Source organism: Macaca mulatta, chromosome 10 (assembly GCF_049350105.2).
Source record: "Macaca mulatta isolate MMU2019108-1 chromosome 10, T2T-MMU8v2.0, whole genome shotgun sequence".
Lineage (NCBI taxonomy): Eukaryota > Metazoa > Chordata > Mammalia > Primates > Cercopithecidae > Macaca > Macaca mulatta.
Window position 1 is genome coordinate 8470205 of NC_133415.1, and position 18314 is coordinate 8488518.

The window sequence follows — 18314 nt, forward strand, 5'->3', positions numbered from 1 at the left end:
TCTTGCCACATTTTTCATAGGGACAGTTTGTAGGGCTTGAGTGTTTTGAGCAGACTTATTTAATGCTTATTGATGAAAGAGTACATTAAAATGACTACTTCTCAGTTGCTTAGCACTTGAGATAGTTGTGAAATAAATGTTAAGTAAAAATTCCAAATGTCTGACTTGTCCTATCCAAATATGTCCTCACAGATGAGGTGCTTTCTGCAGTCTAGGAGGCTCCTCCCTGGGCCCAGAGCCGCTGGGTGGGTTTGAAAGTTGGGTGTGGATTGTGCCAGTGGCCAGGACTGTCCAACAGTGGCTTCTTGTGGCCTTCTGGCCAGACTCCTAACATTTTATGGACTAATTTTTTCGGTTTATTGAAAGAGTACACATTCTCAGCTATATAAAGAGCTCACATATGTAAAAGAACACTGAACTTAGGCCGGGTGTGGTGACTCATGCCTATAATTCCAGCACTTTGGGAGGCCGAGGTGGGTGGATCACGAGGTCAGGAGTTTGAGACAAGCCTGGCCAATATGATGAAACCCCATCTCTACTAAAAATACGAAAACTAGCTGGTCGTGGTGGCGGGTGCCTGTAGTCCCAGCTACTGGGGAGGCTGAGGCAGGAGAATGGCTTGAATCCAGGAGGCGGAGGTTGCAGTCAGCCAAGATTGTGCCGCTGCACTCCAGCCTGGGCAACAGAGCGAGACTCCGTCTCAAAAAAAAAAAAGAAGACCACTGAACTTTAGAGCCTCACAGGTATTAGGTGGCTTATTTCTGATGAAAATAATCATAATAAAGATGTTTTTTATTTTTATTTTTTAAAGTAATACTTCTGGTCTATTTCTGAAAGATGTTTTGAATACTCAGACGTGGGAGCTGATAGTACTGCACACAGTAGACGTCACTCGGTGTGGAGTGTGTGCGGAGAATCCACCTGTCTTCCTGTTATGTCACGTGTGATGTGACTATTGATAGAGTTGCAGCCAGCTGGGGCACGCCATTAAGCTGCCCATGGAAGTACCTCTTTTTATTTTCATTTCACTCCCTGGACTGAGAGTGTTTGGAGGATATCTCAGTGGCTCCTGTGGAGGGAGCATCTGTGGGTGGAAGGCAGCGGGCAAGGTGGGTCAGAGGGAGTGGTCCTGGCCACTGCATGTCTGGTGCCCCGGCTCTGCCTGCAGCTCTGGAATCTGGAGGTAAAGATGGTGGCTGCTCTGTAAAGGCAGCTCAGTATAGGCAGCAGGCCTGGAAACTATCTCTATTCATTGTGGCAGTACCAGATAGGAGTGTGTACAAAGTACTGCATGACAGGAGGGCGGGTCTCACTGTCCTCAGGACACTGCAGAGAGCTGACCTTCAGGGAGGTGACTTGGGAGGGATTGTGCCAGAGCCACAGGTGCTGTCCAGGTGGGGCCAGTGGGAAGGACCGTTCTGGGCAGAGCTGCAGAGCTCTGAAGAACAAGCAGTGGCTGAGAGAGAGGGCTCACACCTGTAATCCCAACACTTTGGGAAGCTGAGGTGGGTGGATCACTCGAGACCAGGAGTTTAAGACCAGCCTGGCCAACATAGCAAAACCCTGTCTCTACTAAAAGTACAAAAATTAGCTGGGTGTGGTGGTTTGTGACTGTGATCCCAGGTACTTGGGAGGCTGAGGCCGGAGAATTGCTTGAACCTGGGAAGCAGAGATTGCAGTGAGCCAAGATAGTGCCACTGCATTCCAGTCTGGGCGACAGGCGAGATTGTCTCAAAAAAAAAAAAAAAAAAAAAAAAAAAAAAAAGGACAAGGGGTGTGTGTAAGAGGGTGGGGGCAGGGAAGGCTTCAGGTTGTGACCTGCCTTATATTCTCCTGGAGGACAGTTCACTGGGGAGCAGTTTCTGGGTATTTAAAATACCGGGATGAAGATCTTCAGAGAAGCAAGATGTCAGTTGAGAAGTCAGGGATGCAGATGGGGCAGGGGTAATTCAGGTTACTCAATTTCACAAAGGTCACCTCTGTCCCTGGGAGTCTCAAGGATTGCCATCTGTGTTCCTAGGAAGCAGTGGCTCCACTCCAATGAGAGGGACTTTTCGAGTGGGAATGGCCTCAGCCTTGACTCATTCTCTTAAATTGCATTTATGTGTTTGGTTGGGAATGCAGTAACTGTGTGGGTTCTGCTTCTCTCTCTTTTTTTTTTTTTAAATTTTGAGGCAGAGTTTTGCTCTTGTCGCCCAGGCTGGAGTGCAGTGGTACGATCTCGGCTCACTGCAACCTCTGCCTCCCGGGTTCCAGCGATTCTCCTGCCTCAGCCTCCCAGGTAGCTGGGATTATAGGCATGCACCATTATGCCCAGCTAATTTTTGTATTTTTTGCAGAGATGGGGTTTTACCATGTTGGCCAGGCTGGTCTCAAACTCGTGACCTCAAATGGCCCGCCTGCCTTGGCCTCCCAAAGTGCTGGGATTTCGGGCGTGAGCCACCGTGCCTGGCTGTTCTCTTTCCATATGGTTTATGCTTACAGATCCTTGAAGTTAGTATGTCACTTTCACTGTTAGTTCCTGCAGAAGAAAGGTAATTTTGCAATAAGGTATTCGAGGTTAAGAACATGGTTTTGGAGTCATACAGCCCTTGGGTGTGGGTTCGAGCTCCATCACTAGGTGACTGTGTGGCTTTTGGCCAAATGCTTCAACGTCTCCAAAACTCGAGTGTCCTAGTCAGTCGGGGCTGCTGTAATAAAGATGCAGTGGCTTGTCAACAGCAGAAATTTCTTCCTTATGGTTCAGCAGGCTGCAAGTCTGAGATCAGGGTACAGCATGGTTGGGTTCTGAGGAGGGTCCTTTTTCATGTTGCAGATTGCTGACTTCTTATAGCCTCACATGGCAGAAAGAAGGCGAGAGAGCTCTCGGTACTTTCTATAAAGGCACAAGTGGCTGGGTGCGGTGGCTCATGCCTGTAATCCCAACACTTTTGGAGGGTGAGGCAGGAGGATCACTTGATGCCAGGAGTTCATGGCCAGCCTGGGTAACATAGTGAGACCCTATCTCGACAAAAACTAGAAAAAAAAAGTTGTAAGAACACTAGTCCCATTCATGAGGGCCCTGCCTAATTAGCTTCCAAAGGCCCTACTTCCTAATGCCATCCAACTGAGGGGCAGAATTTCAACATACGAATTTTGGGAGGATCCATACATGCAGTCAGTCCTTTGCGCCAGTATACTGAGCGCCCTGCCTCATAGGATTTTGGCGGGGCAGCATGAGGTGATGGACCCCAGGAGCCCAGCATGTGTACCTGGTCACAGTGCTTCTGCAGTCACTCTGTCACTCAAGTGAATTTGCCAGCAAACTATACCTTTAAAATGCTCCAAGTGATTTTATCCAGTTCTATTTAAAAATCCTTCCAAAACTTTTTGGACCTTTCCTTGGTGACTCGGGGTCACGGGTGTGTGCGTGGGTAATTGGTGTGGGTGAAGCCTCCTGCCCTGCATGGACTCCCCTCGTATCCTGGCACTTACAGGGCCTGTCTTCTTTCTTCTCACCACCTTTTGTAAGCTGCTGTTGGCACCTGGCACGTTCGTTGGGGTGAGGGCCTGGTGATGGTCATATCCTCCCTGGGTTTTGAGGGCAGCCCTGCCATGCAGAGGCCTTGCTCTCTTCTGGGTTGGTGATTCTCTGGGATGGTTCTAGAAAGCCTGACCCTGGGATCAATGGATGTTGCTTGACTACACTACAGGTAGTGACTCAGGACTGGAAGGGAGTACTGGTGATGATAGCTTATCCCTAGGTGATGAGAAATAGGACTTAGAAAGCAAATGATAAAGCTGTGAGCACTGCTCACCTATGTGAAATTGTGTGAAGATAACATGCAGCAGTGATAGTTAAGGTTTTAGAATTATGGGAAGTTTTTCCTTGTTTTCCAAACTGTACCATTGCCCTTTTACTTTTAGATTAATGTTTAAGTAATAACTTTGTAATTTAAAAAAGTATAAATAAAAAGAGCTTGGTTGTCTAGGCATTTGCATTTTACCAATAAGCTTTCCATAGCTCTCCTTTTGTTTTCAGAACAGCCTTGTTGTTTTGGTTCCTTATTCATTGTTCAGAGGGGAAAGAGAGGTAGAGCTGAAGGGGTCAGTGGTTTTGCCTGAGGCCACCAGCCAAGACCCCATATGGGCCTCTGAGCCCAAGCCCAGAGCTTCCAGGGAGGCCTGTGATGAGGCCTCTGCCTGGACCTGCAGGGTGGTCTTTAGATAGGATCAACTGTGGCTAGTATTTTGAAGTTTAAATGAAATCTTCTTATTGTAAAGTGATACCCACACCGTACTTTGTGAACATTTTCATATTTTAAACTGCATTTGTCTTTCATTATATTAAATTATGTTGTCGCCAACTGAGCGTGCCAAGATCGTGAATTGTGGTCTTCAGAGGAACCACAGAGCAGGCAGTGCTCCCCGTACAGACCTCCAAGCCTACTATTAGTGGGTTTTGTAGCTGTCTGATTGGCTGGAACTGGCTGCCTGCTCGCCACTTAGCTCGCACGTGGTGATGCTTTAATTAAGCAATTGCGACCTTTGCTCCTGCAAATGTGTCATCAGATAAGGAGTCTGGGCATGTACCACCAAGGAGGATATGCGTGGGGGGTGTAGAGTCAGTGGTGAGGGGCTGTCTGCACAGGCCCCCGTGTTCTTAAGTTTTCTGAGGGACCATTCAAGAAGCTTTACATTCCTGCCCGTTTAATTCTTGCAATAAGATGGTGTTCTCTCCACTTGGCGCATCAGTAAACCTAAGCTCAGAGAGATTAAGTGGCCTTCAGAGGGTCACCATCAGAGCTGGTGCTCTGCCTACTGAAGCCCACACTCATTTCACCTCCTCTGTCTGGCTGGAATAAGTAAGTTGTGAATCGCTCTCAGATGTGAACATCTTTAAAAGATAATCTTTCTCCCCCACCTCTGAGAAACATAGACGTGAGGCAGATTATGTGTGTCTTTTGCTTAAGATGGGATTTATGTCTGTAACTAACTTGGTTAAGATAATCTGAAGGTTTACAGCCATTTACACAGCAGGGAGATAAGGGCAGAAAAGGGAGAGCTGCTGGTGTGCGGTCAAGGCCGTGGGTGACTCGCTGGTGCACCCACACCATAATGCATCCCATGTGGGACAGGAGGAAGATTCCAGAGGCCCTGGCTTAGGAGTGCCTCACCTTTGGCAGATGCATTCTAAAAGGCATCTTATGCTGTTAAAGAGCAGGTAGACAAGGGAAAAGAAATTGCGTTTCTTCAGAGTGCTGCACTTTGTAAAATTGTGAAAGGTCTTCACATTTTGTCAACATTGTGATATCACATAAGAGCATTTGCTCAGGTATATTAGAGCAGATATTTGTGTTTTTTTTTTTTTTTTTTTAAGTCAGATTTTCACTCTGTCGCCCAGGCTGGAGTGCAGTGGCACGATCTTGGCTCACTGCAGGCTCCACCTCCCGGAGTCATGCCATTCTCCTGCCTCAGCCTCCCAAGTAGCTGGGACTACAGGCGCCCGCCACCACGCCAGACAAATTTTTTGTATTTTTAGTAGAGACGGGGTTTCACCGTGTTGGCCAGGATGGTCTCCATCTCCTGACCTCGTGATCTGCCTGCCTCGGCCTCCCGAAGTGCTGGGATTACAAGCGTGAGCCACCGTGCCCGGCCGATATTTGTTTTTATGCTTGGGATAGTCATCACTTTTGTGTCGAATGACTTCTTTTTTGCTTTCTTTAAATCTTTTAAAAATTGAAGGTTCAACATAGAAAACAATGTTCTAAATAAGAAACTCTCTTTGTAGTTTACCTTCCACACACGAAGCGGTTTTTATGTATCTTGATCAAGTAACCTATTCCCTGCCAACTTTGTACCAAGCTTCAGAAGAGGCAAGAGAGGTATGTTGTCACTGTCCTTCCTCAAGGCAACGCTTTGAGGTTGTTAGTTTGAACATGAGGAAGCTGTAGGTAGTGAGATGGGTGCCTAGTTGAAGGCCTTCCAGTTTGTAGATGGGAGAGATCTGAAGCTTGAACTGACCTCACTGTTTTCTTTTCAGTAACTGACGTTGTTATGATTGTATTATTCAGATTCACTTAAATATTTTCTCAAGTATTTTCCATGTTTTACCATCATCTTCAAAAAGATGATTAATGGTTATATTATCCTGTTGATATAATGAGATTAAAACATTCCTTAGTGCTGGACATTTTAGGTTATTTCCACTTTTTTGCTAAGGTAGATGAATTTGCAGTTTATAGTTTCATCCATGTAGTTATTGGTTCCTGGGGATAAATCCCCAGGAATAGAAATCTTGTATTAAAGGGTATGAACACATTAAGAGTGTTTTTGAAAGCCTGTCTTGCTGCTTGTAAGTTTATTTTTCTGATTTTTTGGGTGAAAAAATGGAGATTCTTTCTACAGCGCTTGCCTTGGCCTTTAGAACTTCCAAGTATCTGTGAGATAAGAAAGTTCTGTGAGGGTTTCTTAAATGAGTCACATTTCCTTCCTAAGTTTCTGGATATCATTTTAGTTGAATTGGTTGCTTTACTTTGATGAGCAAGGAACGATGTTTTAGAAAATCCTTACTACTTGATTATTAATCCCTAGAGCTAACGTTCCACATTCCCAAGGTGGTGAGTGCTTATGGTCGCCTTCCTCCATCAGCGCAGCCAGCGTGGTAGGTATCTCACAGACCTTCTCTAGCTTGCTTTTCCTCACTTGGGGGATGCATATTGGAAAGACTGCAGGGTTCTTCTGGCAGGCAGCCTGGGGGTCTTGTGGGCCTTTGGAGTTATCTCTAGCTTCTAGATGCTGCTGTCATGGGTGTTCCTGGCTCTGTTCATCTCCAGAGACAAGCATCTCAAAGGCAACATGGGAAGTTTATAGCACTGGTGCTTGCTCGCCTTGTTTGCTTGTTTGTTTTTCTATTCTGGTCTGCTGTGGAACTTGTCACCATGTCCCCTCCCCATGGACTGATTTTCCTACCCTCCACTATCCTTTGGGTATTCACTCTCAGACTGAGCAGTGTCCTGTTTTCCTGGTGGCTCATTTGCCAGGATCTGCAAAGGACAAGGTGCTTAGCAGGGACAGAGAGGAGCTCCAGGTGGGGAGCAGTGGCCGGGCCAGCCGACCTCAGTGCTAACCCCTGGGTCCCCTCCCTTGAATTCCTGCGATGCCTCCACCATATCCACCCTCTCCCCCCAGGGGCTGTTTCCCTTTTAGTTCTCTTGCCTTACTGTGGGCAAAAGCTTGCTCTTCTTGGTTCCTCTTATCCCAGCTAAGAAAAGCTGATGTTCATAACAAAATGAAGAGACTTGACTACACAGGAAGGTAGAAATAAGAGGAAACAGTCAGAAACAGTGCAGGCATACAAGTGTCTTGCTTCCCAAGCACAGGCAGGTTTTTGTGCCCACACTCCAGGGCTCGTCTGACTGCACTGGCTCTGCCAGGCGCTGCCCAGCTTCCTGCTTCCCCTCCCAGCCCTGCTGCTTCTTGTCAGTAAAACAAAATTTTAGACTAATGCTTTGCTTGATGCTTCGGGGGCTGTAGTTCTATCACAAGTGTGGAAATTGTACTTTGCCCTGGTTTCTACAGATGCCTAAACATGTCTAGGTTGCCGTTGCCTTGGCAACTGGCTGAACTGTTGGTTGTGTGTGTGGTGAAGGTTCTGGCAGGGGCTGGATGGAAGCCCCAGGTCGTCCTTAGAGCTTTTCAGCCAAGCTGGTGGTTGCTCCCAAGCCCAGAGCCATATGCTCTTAGCTCCTGTTTGTCGTTTGGAGCTTCCCATTTTATTTCCCTGAGAAATCCCTGCTCGGCTGCCCTAGACTTGGGTGGGTGGTATGGCATGGCATGCCTTGCACTGATAGGGCTGATTTCTTTCGAGACTGGATTTTTGGTAACACAAGACGCAGTTCCTTAGCAGCCTTTGGCCTAAGCTTTATTTGAGGTCGGACGGGGTGCAAGGGCTGCTCGTGCTCTCCCTTCAAGTTCCTTCTGCTTCTTAGGCCTGGGGCTGCTTGTTGGGGCCTAGAGCTGGGCCTTGCCTGAGAGTCCTGCAAAAGCAGGGCCTTCCAGTGTGCCACAGGGGTACTCCTGACCACCTATAAGTCATGGGAAGCAAGTTAATGTGATTGGATCACTGCAGTGCCACATAGTATGTCTCCTTTTATGAAGACTGAGTGAAAGCGTTGGTATAATCAATTCCAGTCTTATCCTTTGTTATTTTCTTTAATGCTTCTTGTATTTCCTTTTCGATTTATTTCTTTTCTTCTTAGTCTTGCAAATGGATGTGGGGGTTGGGGCTGGCTCATCACCTCCCCTTACAGCTCAGACAAGTCACCTTCCTTGAAGTTTTTTGGGTGTACGCTCATTTCCAGAATTGCTGTTTTTGACCCATGCTTTTCTCTCTGCTGCCTCTATTAGGAACTTGCAGGTTCACGAAATTTAGAAATAATTAACATAACACGAGCTCTTACTAGTAAGTAAAGAGGTGAGTAGCGAGAGAAACCTCTTCCAATCCTCCAAACCCTCCGAAAGCCTCAGGTTAGCAGTTTGCTTGGTGGAGGTGGAGACAAACTCAGTCCATTGGGAACTCGTGGAGGTACCAGGTGGGAGAGGGGAGTTCTCTCCTTGGGGTAGAGTTGGCAAATTACCAGCCCCCACAAAGGCTGCAAAGCCTTGCTCCCCAGTCCCTGTGCATCCTGCTGTCCAGGATGTCTGGCTTTTGGGGCCCTGACCTGGAACCTGGGTTGCTTTTCCCCATAGGAGGGCCTCTGTCTGGAGCAGAGGTACAGGGACAAGCCTCTGCTGTGTTTTGGTCTTGAACCAGCCCAGTCCAGTGAGGCTACAAGTGCCTGTGGTGAGCTGTAACTAGTAAGGAGCTCCGCAGCCAGGTTGCCTGGGCTTGAATCCCAGCTCTGAGATTGGTTGTGATACCTATGTCACCTTTGAAATGGGGATCATGATAGGATTGTTGCGCAGATGGGATGCATGAACGTGTGCCCTGCACTTGGGTTGGCATTGCCCTTAGAGAGCTCCACTGTAGCACAGCCATTGGTGCCTCTGAGCCTGCCAACCATCTTGCCTTGGGACTCTTTGATTCCCACTTTACAGTTGAGGAAATGGCTCAGAGAATCTTATTATTTCAGATCTGGGTCTATCTCAGGGTTCTCTCTTCAAAGCACTGGGGTCTTCCACAGTGGCCCTGGCTCCCCAGCAAATTAGGGAGTGACTGCCAGGGGACTGCTCCATCAGTGCTGTGCCCACCAGGCATAGTTTGTAGACAGAGTTTTTTTTTTTTTTTTTTTTGAGATGGAGTTTCACTCTTGTTGCCCAGGCTGGAGTGCAGTGGTGTGATCCTGTCTCACCGCAACCTCTGCCTCCCAGGTTCAAGCGTTTCTCCCAAGTAGCTGGCATTACAGGCATGCACTACCACGCTGGGCTAATTTTGTATTTTTAGTAGAGATAGCGTTTCTTCATCTTGGTCAGGCTGGTCTTGAACTCCCGACCTCAGGTGATCTGCCCGCCTCGGCCTCCCAAAGTGCTGGGATTATAGGCATGAGCCACTGTGCCTGGCCTGTAGATAGATTTTTTTTAATGCCTCCATACACATACATACACACACACATAAAGCATTTGTATGTTACTGAAATGGGAGAGTTCCCTGGACCCCTTTGAAGTACTTGGGACAGGGATGTGGCTGGTTTGCTCAGACCCCTCACGGGACGGGGAGCATGCAGGTAAGCAAGTGCAGGAGCCAAGGGGAGTACTTTTGGGCTCCGGCGTCACAGCAGTGTCTAGGGTTGTTACGGTGCTCATTTAGCCCTCCTGTCCAGGGATGGCTTAAGTGTTAAATGGCTTAAGAGTCAGTGTGACAGCCTTTTTGGGTTCAGCATCCTGAATTGTCTGGTGTCCAGGAAGAATCAGGTCATGTGGACTTGAAGGATGGTGAATGCGGGATTTTATTGAGTGATGGAGGTGGCTCTCAGCAGTATGGGGAGCTGGAGATGGGACGGAGTGGGAAGGTGACCTTTTCCTGGGGTTTGGCCATTCTGCAGCCGATCTCCTTTCCAGCTGCCCCCAGCTGAACTCCTCTCGACTTCCTCACTTCTCTCCTCTGCCACTCTTCTGCTCCTGGGGTCTGGGATTTGGGGTTTGTATGGGCACAGGATGACAGGGGGGCATGGTGGGCCGAAAGGCAACATTTGGGTGTGAAAACAGGAATACCTGTTCTCATTTAGGGCCTTGGGTCCAGGCTTGAGGGTGGGGCGCTCACCCGGGACCCTGTCCTCCTTCCTCCTGTTTATGTCATTACTATATATAAAGGATACTGTGATTATGATTAACAAAATACCAGTTTACTTTAAAACTTGAATTTACAGTAGCCTTTTGTCATCTGGATTTTCTAAATCATTGAATGTGAAAAATACTATTATTTAGGAATCTAGCAACCTTGTTGATCTTTAAAAGGCTTGAGTTCAGAAAAAGTTTATTGTTGCCCTTTTCTTGCTCTGTGTTTTCCTTCTGTCTGTCTGGCATCTGTGTGAGTCATGCGTCAGGGCCTGTTGGGGAGATGCAGGCTGGTGTGGCTGGGCTGAGTTACAAACTGGAAGCAAGGTTGGGAGCCCAGAATCCAAACCAGGTTCAGACTGGGAGAATATCTGAAATCCCTGCAGCAGCGAAGAAGGTTCCTATATCCACGGTCCCTGAAGGAATTTTGCTGGGTCCCCAGGTTCTCCGGGAGCATGTCTCACTGTCATGGTACCAAAGACTTTCTGTTTTTATTCATCAACTTGCTGTACTTCCTTCTGCTCCCTCATTAACCTGGGGTTGGCTCTAGTTTCAAAGTTAATTCTGAAATCCAAACATCAGACTTCAAGGCTGGTGGCTGCCCTTGGATATGTTTGGGGCTGGCTCCTGAGAAACCTCTTTTCCAGGAAAGCTCTGGCCTGTTAGATTTTGCCCTGTAATTTTACTGCCCTGCTCACCTAATGGTGGTCATTGGTGTTCTGAGACACATGGGTGGAACTCAGCAATGTTTCTTCACCTGTATTTTTGTTTGTTTGTTTTTTGAGACAGAGTCTTGCCCTGTCGCCCAGGCTGGAGTGCAGTGGTGTGATCTCAGCTCACTGCATCCTCTGCCTCGTGGGTTCAGATGATTCTCCTGCCTCACTCTGCCTGGCGAGTGAGGTGATAGCTGGGACCACAGTCATGTGCCACCATGCCTGGCTATTTTTTGGTGACCTGTATTTGGATCTTATATTTATGGCAGAATTTCATGCAAATAGATTCTTTCCCCCTAGAAATGGACTCAGACATTTTTGCATGCAATTCCATTGTATTCATAAATCCCCATTCATTTTTATTTATTTATTTATTATTTATTTATTTTTTGAGATGGAGCCTCTCTGTCGCCCAGGCTGGAGTGCAGTGGCACCATCTTGGCTCACTGCAACCTCTGCCTCCTGGATTCAAGCGATTCTCCTGCCTCAGCCTCCTGGGTAGCTGGGACTACAGGTGCGTGCCGCCACACCCGGCCAATTTTTTCTATTTTTGGTAGAGACAGGGTTTTACCGTATTAGCCAGGATGGTCTCAATCTCCTGACCTTGTGATCCGCCCGCCTCTCCCTCCCAAAGTGCTGGGATTACAGGCGTGAGCCACCGCGCCTGGCCAAATCCCCATTCATGTATTCAGCAAATATTTGAACGCCTGCCATGTGCTAGGCATGGTTCTAGGCAATGGAGTTACAACAGGAACAACATAGTCCATGATCTTACATTCTGGTCGCAGGAGGCAGAGCACGATTAAACACCCCCAGCCTGGTGTGGAGGGCAGGCCAGGCTCAGTGCGCTGGAGGGTCCAGGCCTTATCACCCCCTGCCTAGGGCTCTGCTTGTTGCCAACCTCCTAGCCCCCTTTTAGCCTTCACTTCCCTGAACTGGTTTGACTTCACAATCATTATCAGAATGATTTTTTAAAAATTTAATGTTTCTTGAAGCTCATTTTGTGCCAGGTGTCCTATTTTTCCTTGCATGATTACACTTAGTCTCATGACAACTTTGTTTTGCAAGTGAGAAAGCTGGGCCTAGGCCTCATACCTAGGAAATGTGATGTGTGGTTTTGATCAGCATGCAGCTTGAGGCTATAGAACTCAGTAAGCCAGGCCTGAGGACACCATCAGAAATACCAGCAACAAATTCAGTGTGTCCATTTTGGCCCGGACCGTCTCTATTCTCTGCTTTTTTTTTCCCCCCCCCGATTGAGACAGGGCCTCCCTCTGTCACCCAGGCTGGAGTGCAGTGGTGTGATTGTGGCTCACTGCAGCCTCCAACTCCAGGGCTTAACTTTAAGATCCTCTCGCCTCAGCCTCCCAAACTACAAGTGTGTGCCGTCATACCTGGCCAATTTTTTTTTTTTTTTTTTGAGATGGAGTCTTGCTCTGTCGCCAGGCTGGAGTACAGTGGCTTGATCTTGGCTCGCTGCAACCTCTGCCCCCCAGGTTCAAGCGATTCTCCTGCCTCAGCCTCCTGAGTAACTGGGATTACAGGCATGCACCACCATGCCCAGCTAAGTTTTGTATTTTTAGTAGAGACGGAGTTTCAGCATCTTGGCCAGGCTGGTCTCGAACTCCTGACCTTGTGATCCACCCATCTCGGCCTCCCAAAAGTGCTGGGATTACAGGCTGAGCCACCGCGCCTGGCCTCATACCTGGCTAATTTTTAAATTTTTCTAGAGACCGGGGAAGGGGGCAGGTCTCATTGTGTTTCTCAGGGTGGTCTTGAACTCCTGGCTTCAAGTGATCCTCCTGCCCCGGCTTCCCAGAGCACAGGGATTACAGGTGTGGGTCACCGTGCCTGGCCACTGTTTATTTTAGCGATCAAATTGCCTTGCTCAAGGAGGAAAACGTGGGTGGAACGTGCTTTAAGGCCTCTGTCTGGTGGACATTATAGGCACTTGAAGTCACTAAGTCTGTATATTTATTGTTGGCAAAATTGCATGATCCCATCCTTATTTCCAAATAACTGCCGCGTGGATGGCATTTGAAATGCATATGTAGTTCTTGACTGAGTAGATGTGTATGCACTCTGGTTTTTCCACAGCAGACACTTGCTGTCTTGTTGTAACTTTTAAGGTCCTGCCCAATGGACAGAGTAACTTCCTGAAATGTTGCTTTAAAAAACCTTGTTTCCTCAGTGGACGGAGGGTGCAATGAAACTGCATTTGTGATCCTGACTCAGTCCCAACCAAGCAGAACCTTTATTCTGACTGGAGGTTTGCAAGCTGCCATCCTCCTGGCACCAAAAGCAGCCTGTTCTTTAAATATTTGCATTGGGTAACTTTGTAGCTCTGTTTCCTTCTAAGGCTTGCCACACTTCATGTCAGAAGCAGAGCTCCTCCTCTGGAGTTGTTGTGAAACATGACTCGATGCCAGGATGCAGTTTCTCCGCAGTCAGCTCACTTTATAGAGGAAGAACTGGGCTGCTTCAGCTCAGTGTGACTTAAACATTGCAGTGTTCAGTCTTGCTTCCTGGCAGTTGGGGCCCAGAGCAGCCCTGAGGCTGGGAGGGGGGACATTGTCCCCTTTGACTATGTGAGTGTTGGAAGCAGGGTCCTGAGAGAGAGTCCAGGAGGCAACCTAAATGGAATTTCCAGTCTAAAGGGGCAGGGCACAGTTGCGGGAGTCCTGGTCTAAAGTCCAGTGAGATGGAGACTGGGGCTTGGGGTGGGATGGGGATTGCTGACAAGAAAGAAGGATCTCTGGGCCAGGGAAGAGGCAGCTGCATTCGCTGGCTGCAAGGCTGACGCTCTAGGTGTGGATATGCTGGGGTGCTCCCCGAAGCCCCCAGACCTTTCATATGTTAGCATTCCCGTAGATGGGGCATGTAGGACCCCTGCCCTAGGCCCTTGTTTCAGTCTGACTCTCCCTACAGGGTGAGGAATCTGAGGTGTCAAGAAGTGGTATCTCCCTAAAACTTGTGCCTCTCCCTTTAGGCCATGCACAGGGGCAGAGACCCTGGAATTCCCTGCCCCAGTAACCTCCAGCCCCCATACACAGCCTGCATGGGCCGCCTCCCTGGCGCGTCCTGCTGAGGGTAGGCTGTGCACTGTGTGCGTGTGCCTCCAGCCAAACGTGGCTGAATGGTGGCCATGGGCAGGGTGTGTGTGGACACAGCGTGGGTGTACAGGCTGGGGTGTCCCCACAAGCACGCCTGAGGGTCTTTGTGGCACAGGACACAGCCCTGGATTCATGTGTGTGCTTGGTTTCTTGAATGGTAAAGTTCATGCTTATTTTCTGGGTGTGCTTGGGGCCTATCTGACACACGGGGCTTGGGGCCATGCCTGGAACCCCAGTTGTGTGGGGAGGTGGGGTTAAGAGCAGGCCTGTCCCCTGCTCAGCCCTTCTTCCCACCAAACCAGCCACATGTGAGGAGGAGCACACTCCACTGTCATTTTACCCAAATGGCTTTCCCTCTTGGCTTTTGTTAGCATTCTGGCACAATATCAGAAGGATTCCAGTCTACATCGTGGTCTTCTTGAGAGCTCATATTTGATTTCCGCTTTAGCTCAGTGGACTTTAGCCTGGAGGAATCCCAGTGAAGAGTTTTTAATGTTGACCTATGGAGCTTGTCCAGCAGCAAACCACAGATACTGTGGCGTGGGGGTGAGCAGCTCTTGTGGAAACAAGGCAGTTCCCTTCTTCAGCTGCATAGGAGTGCTTCAGGAACCTTTTGGGCCACATTCTTCTTGTGATTTCTTGACTTCCAGGAGGGGAGGGAAGTGATGTCTGGGTCCCACAGTGCACATGGCCATCCCTGGTGCTGCCCTTCCAGGAGGAACTGCCAGGTCGGACATGGAGATGAACCCGGAGAGCTTCCTTCAGGTCTGGTCGGCCTTCAGGGCATTCCTGCCAGTCTCAGAAGATGACAGTCTGCAATCATGTTATCACCAACGTGGAAAAAATAAGGGCAGTGCAGTTTTCATGTGTGTAAGGTTAGCAACTGCCCTTTCTTGGGAAGGGCTTTTTCTGCATAAAATTTTGACCATTGTACCTTTTACATTTTAAAATGTCCTGTCTTCCCGTGTTGGAAAAGAGCTGGTAGTTTCTAAAGGATATTCTTACTTGGCAAAATAAAAAGTAAGCAGGCTTATGTTATTCCACCTTCAAATTTGAAACAGTTTTATTGAGTTATAATGAACAGGTGATAAGTTTTGGCATATGAATACACTATTAAGCCATCATCGCAAACAAGATAGTGAGAAGTATACCCTCTGAGGGTTCTTCCTGCTACTTGGGGTCGCTCTGGCTCCCCTTTCTTCCAGGCCACCACTGCTCTGCTCTTCGTCACTCTAGAATCATTTGCATTTTCTAAAATTTTATGTAAATGGAATCATACAGTATTATTATTTTTTTTTTTTGAGATGGAATCTTTCTCTGTTGCCCAGGCTGGAGTGCAGTGGTGTGATCTCAGCTCACTGCAACCTCCGCCTCTCAGGTTCAAGTGATTCTCCTGCCTCAGTCTCCCAAGTAGCTGGGACTACAGTCACACACTGCCACGCCCGGCCAATTTTTTTGTGTTTTCAGTAGAGACTGGGCTTCACTCTGTTGCCCAGGCTGGTCTCGAACTCCTGAGCTCAGGCAGTCCACCCGCCTCAGCCTCCCAGAGTGCTGGGATTACAGATGTGAGCCACCGCTTCCGGCCAGTATATATTCTTTTTATAGTATGTATTATTTTTAGTCTGGCTTATTTCACTCAGTAAAATTACTTTGAGATTGTTGTAGCATTTATCAGTTTCATTTTTTTTTTTTTTTTTTTTGAGACGGAGTCTCGCTCTGTCGCCCAGGCTGGAGTGCAGTGGCCGGATCTCAGCTCACTGCAAGCTCCGCCTCCCGGGTTCACGCCATTCTCCTGCCTCAGCCTCCGGAGTAGCTGGGACTACAGGCGCCCGCCACCGCGCCCGGCTAGTTTTTTGTATTTTTTAGTAGAGACGGGGTTTCACCGTGTTAGCCAGGATGGTCTCGATCTCCTGACCTCGTGATCCGCCCATCTCGGCCTCCCAAAGTGCTGGGATTACAGGCTTGAGCCACCGCGCCCGGCCTTATCAGTTTCATTTTTTAAAAAATCCAATGCATGGGCATTTTACAATTTGTTCATTCACCTATTGACGGACGTTTGGGCTGTTTCCACTTGGTGTAATCACAAATGAAGATACTATGTTGTGAAAAGATGTTACAAAAAAATAAGGTGCTGTCAACATTTGTGTGCCAGTCTTTGTGGGGACATCTACTTTCTTTTTATCAACAATTTAATGGAGACAGTTGCCCAGACTGATCTTGAACTCATGGGCTTAAATGATCCTCCTGCCTCAGTCTCCCAAAGTGCTGGGATTATAGGTGTGAACCACTGCACTCGGCCAACATCTGCTTCCACTTCCCTGGGGTAAATACCTAGAGTGGAATGGTTAGGTGATTTGGTGGGTGTACGTTTAACATGTCCAGACACTGCCAAGCTTTTCCAAAGTGCTTTGCACACCTCACCAGCACTGGGTTCTAGCTCCCCCACATCCTCCCCAACACTTGGTGTGTGTAGTCTTTTGTGTGTTTCTTTTTTTGAGACGGAGTCTCGCTCTGTTGCTCAGGCTGGAGTGCAGTGGTGCCATCTCTGCTCATTGTAAGCTCTGCCTCCCGGGTTCATGCTATTCTCCTGCCTCAGCCTCCCGAGTAGCTGGGACTACAGGCGCCTGCAGCCACGCCCGGCTAATTTTGTATTTTTAGTAGAGACGGGGTTTCACCGTCTTAGCCAGGATGGTCTCGATTTCCTGACCTCGTGATCCACCCACCTTGGCCTCCCAAAGTGCTGGGATTACAGGTGTGAGCCACCGCGCCTGATTGTATGTGTAGTCTTTTTAAATTTTGCCGTTCTGGTAGGTTTAATTTGCATTTCCCTTGTGAGTAAGGGTGGTTACTCTCTTTTCCTGAACCTACTTGCTATCTGTGTATCTCCCTCAGTGAAGTATCTCTTTAAATCACTTGCCTGTTGAAAAAGTTGAGTTATTAACTTAGTTTTGAGGTTTTTAAAAATATATTTTGGATACAATTCCTTGATCAATTATATAATTTGCAAATATTGACTCCCTGTCTGAGGCTGTCTTTTCATTCTTTTAACAGTGTCTTTTGAAGAACAGAAGTTTTAAACATTTGCTGAAGTCAATTTGTTCTTTTATGGCTTGTGCTTTTATGGTTGGTGTCACAGCTAAAATCTTTGCCTACTCCCACGTCACAAATATTTTCTCATGTGTCGTCTAGAAATTTTATAGTTTTATGTTCTACATTTAGTCCTGTGATCCATTTTGAACTTTTAAAATGTGGTGCGATATGTGAATTGAAGGTTTGTGTGTGTGCGTGTGTGTGTGTGTCTGTGGATAAGTAGTTGTTTCAGTACCATTTGTTGAAAAGTCCCCAAAACTTTTGGGGAAAATTTCTAATTGGTGAAACCCAAAGGTCTGGGAATTGTGGTTCTGGGCTCTTGGATCTCTTCATGACTGTTTACTGTTCTCAGCTTCGTACAGCATGGCTTTCTCTTTATCCCACCTGGGAGTCCCCGGCTCCTGACAGCAGGGTCTTTATCATTGGATAGCGCTGGGAAAGGGACTGGGCCATGCCCGCTGGATTCCGCACAGTCGCTCTCCTTCTTCCCTGGGCCATACAGAGGCTTCTGGTTGGTGGATTCTGGGCTTTGTCTCATTTCCGGAGGTGACTAGAGGGTTGCCAGGACAGAGAGGTGGAGGGACAAGAAGCCTTCTGTGCCTGGATGGGTGGGGCGGGGCTCAGGCTGAGAAAGGTGGGAGGGGCTGTTCCCCATTCTGTGAGAGCTGACAGCCTTGAGACCTGCAGCCAGCTGAGACCAAGGGAACTGGGCTCTGCTCTGGGCCACTGCTTCTCCTTGACCAGCTTTATGACTGGAGGGGATGGGGGCGGGAGGGGCTAACACGTGTTCGTTCTTTTCCCTTCAGTCACAAAGTGACTCTGAGCAGTCTCCAAGCCTATACCATTGTACAGCAGCTTCCTAGGAGGTGGTAAAGTCTCCATCTGCTTTTTGATCTGGGGGCAGTGGGTTTTGACTCATAAACTGCTGGTACTACTAGTCCTAGCACTAGTAGTTCCACCACCACCTAATAGTGATGGAGCTTTCTTCTGCTGTAAGCACTTTGTGTATAGAACCCATTCAGTCCTCACAACAGCCCTGTGAGGTGGCTGCTGTCCGTTTTACAGATGAGGAAACTGAGGCACAGAGAAGGTGACCATCTGGAAGAAGTCTTTGGGCTGTGCTTTTCGTTGAAGGATAGATATG

The 18314-nt window shown here is 48.0% G+C and overlaps 1 protein-coding gene across 20 annotated transcripts in view; it reads left to right on the forward strand.

Annotated features, from left to right (window-relative positions):
* The window catches only part of PACSIN2 (protein kinase C and casein kinase substrate in neurons 2), a 146227-nt gene that overhangs the window by 6288 nt on the left and 121625 nt on the right, over positions 1 to 18314 (forward strand). The gene's annotated exons all lie outside the window — the stretch shown is intronic.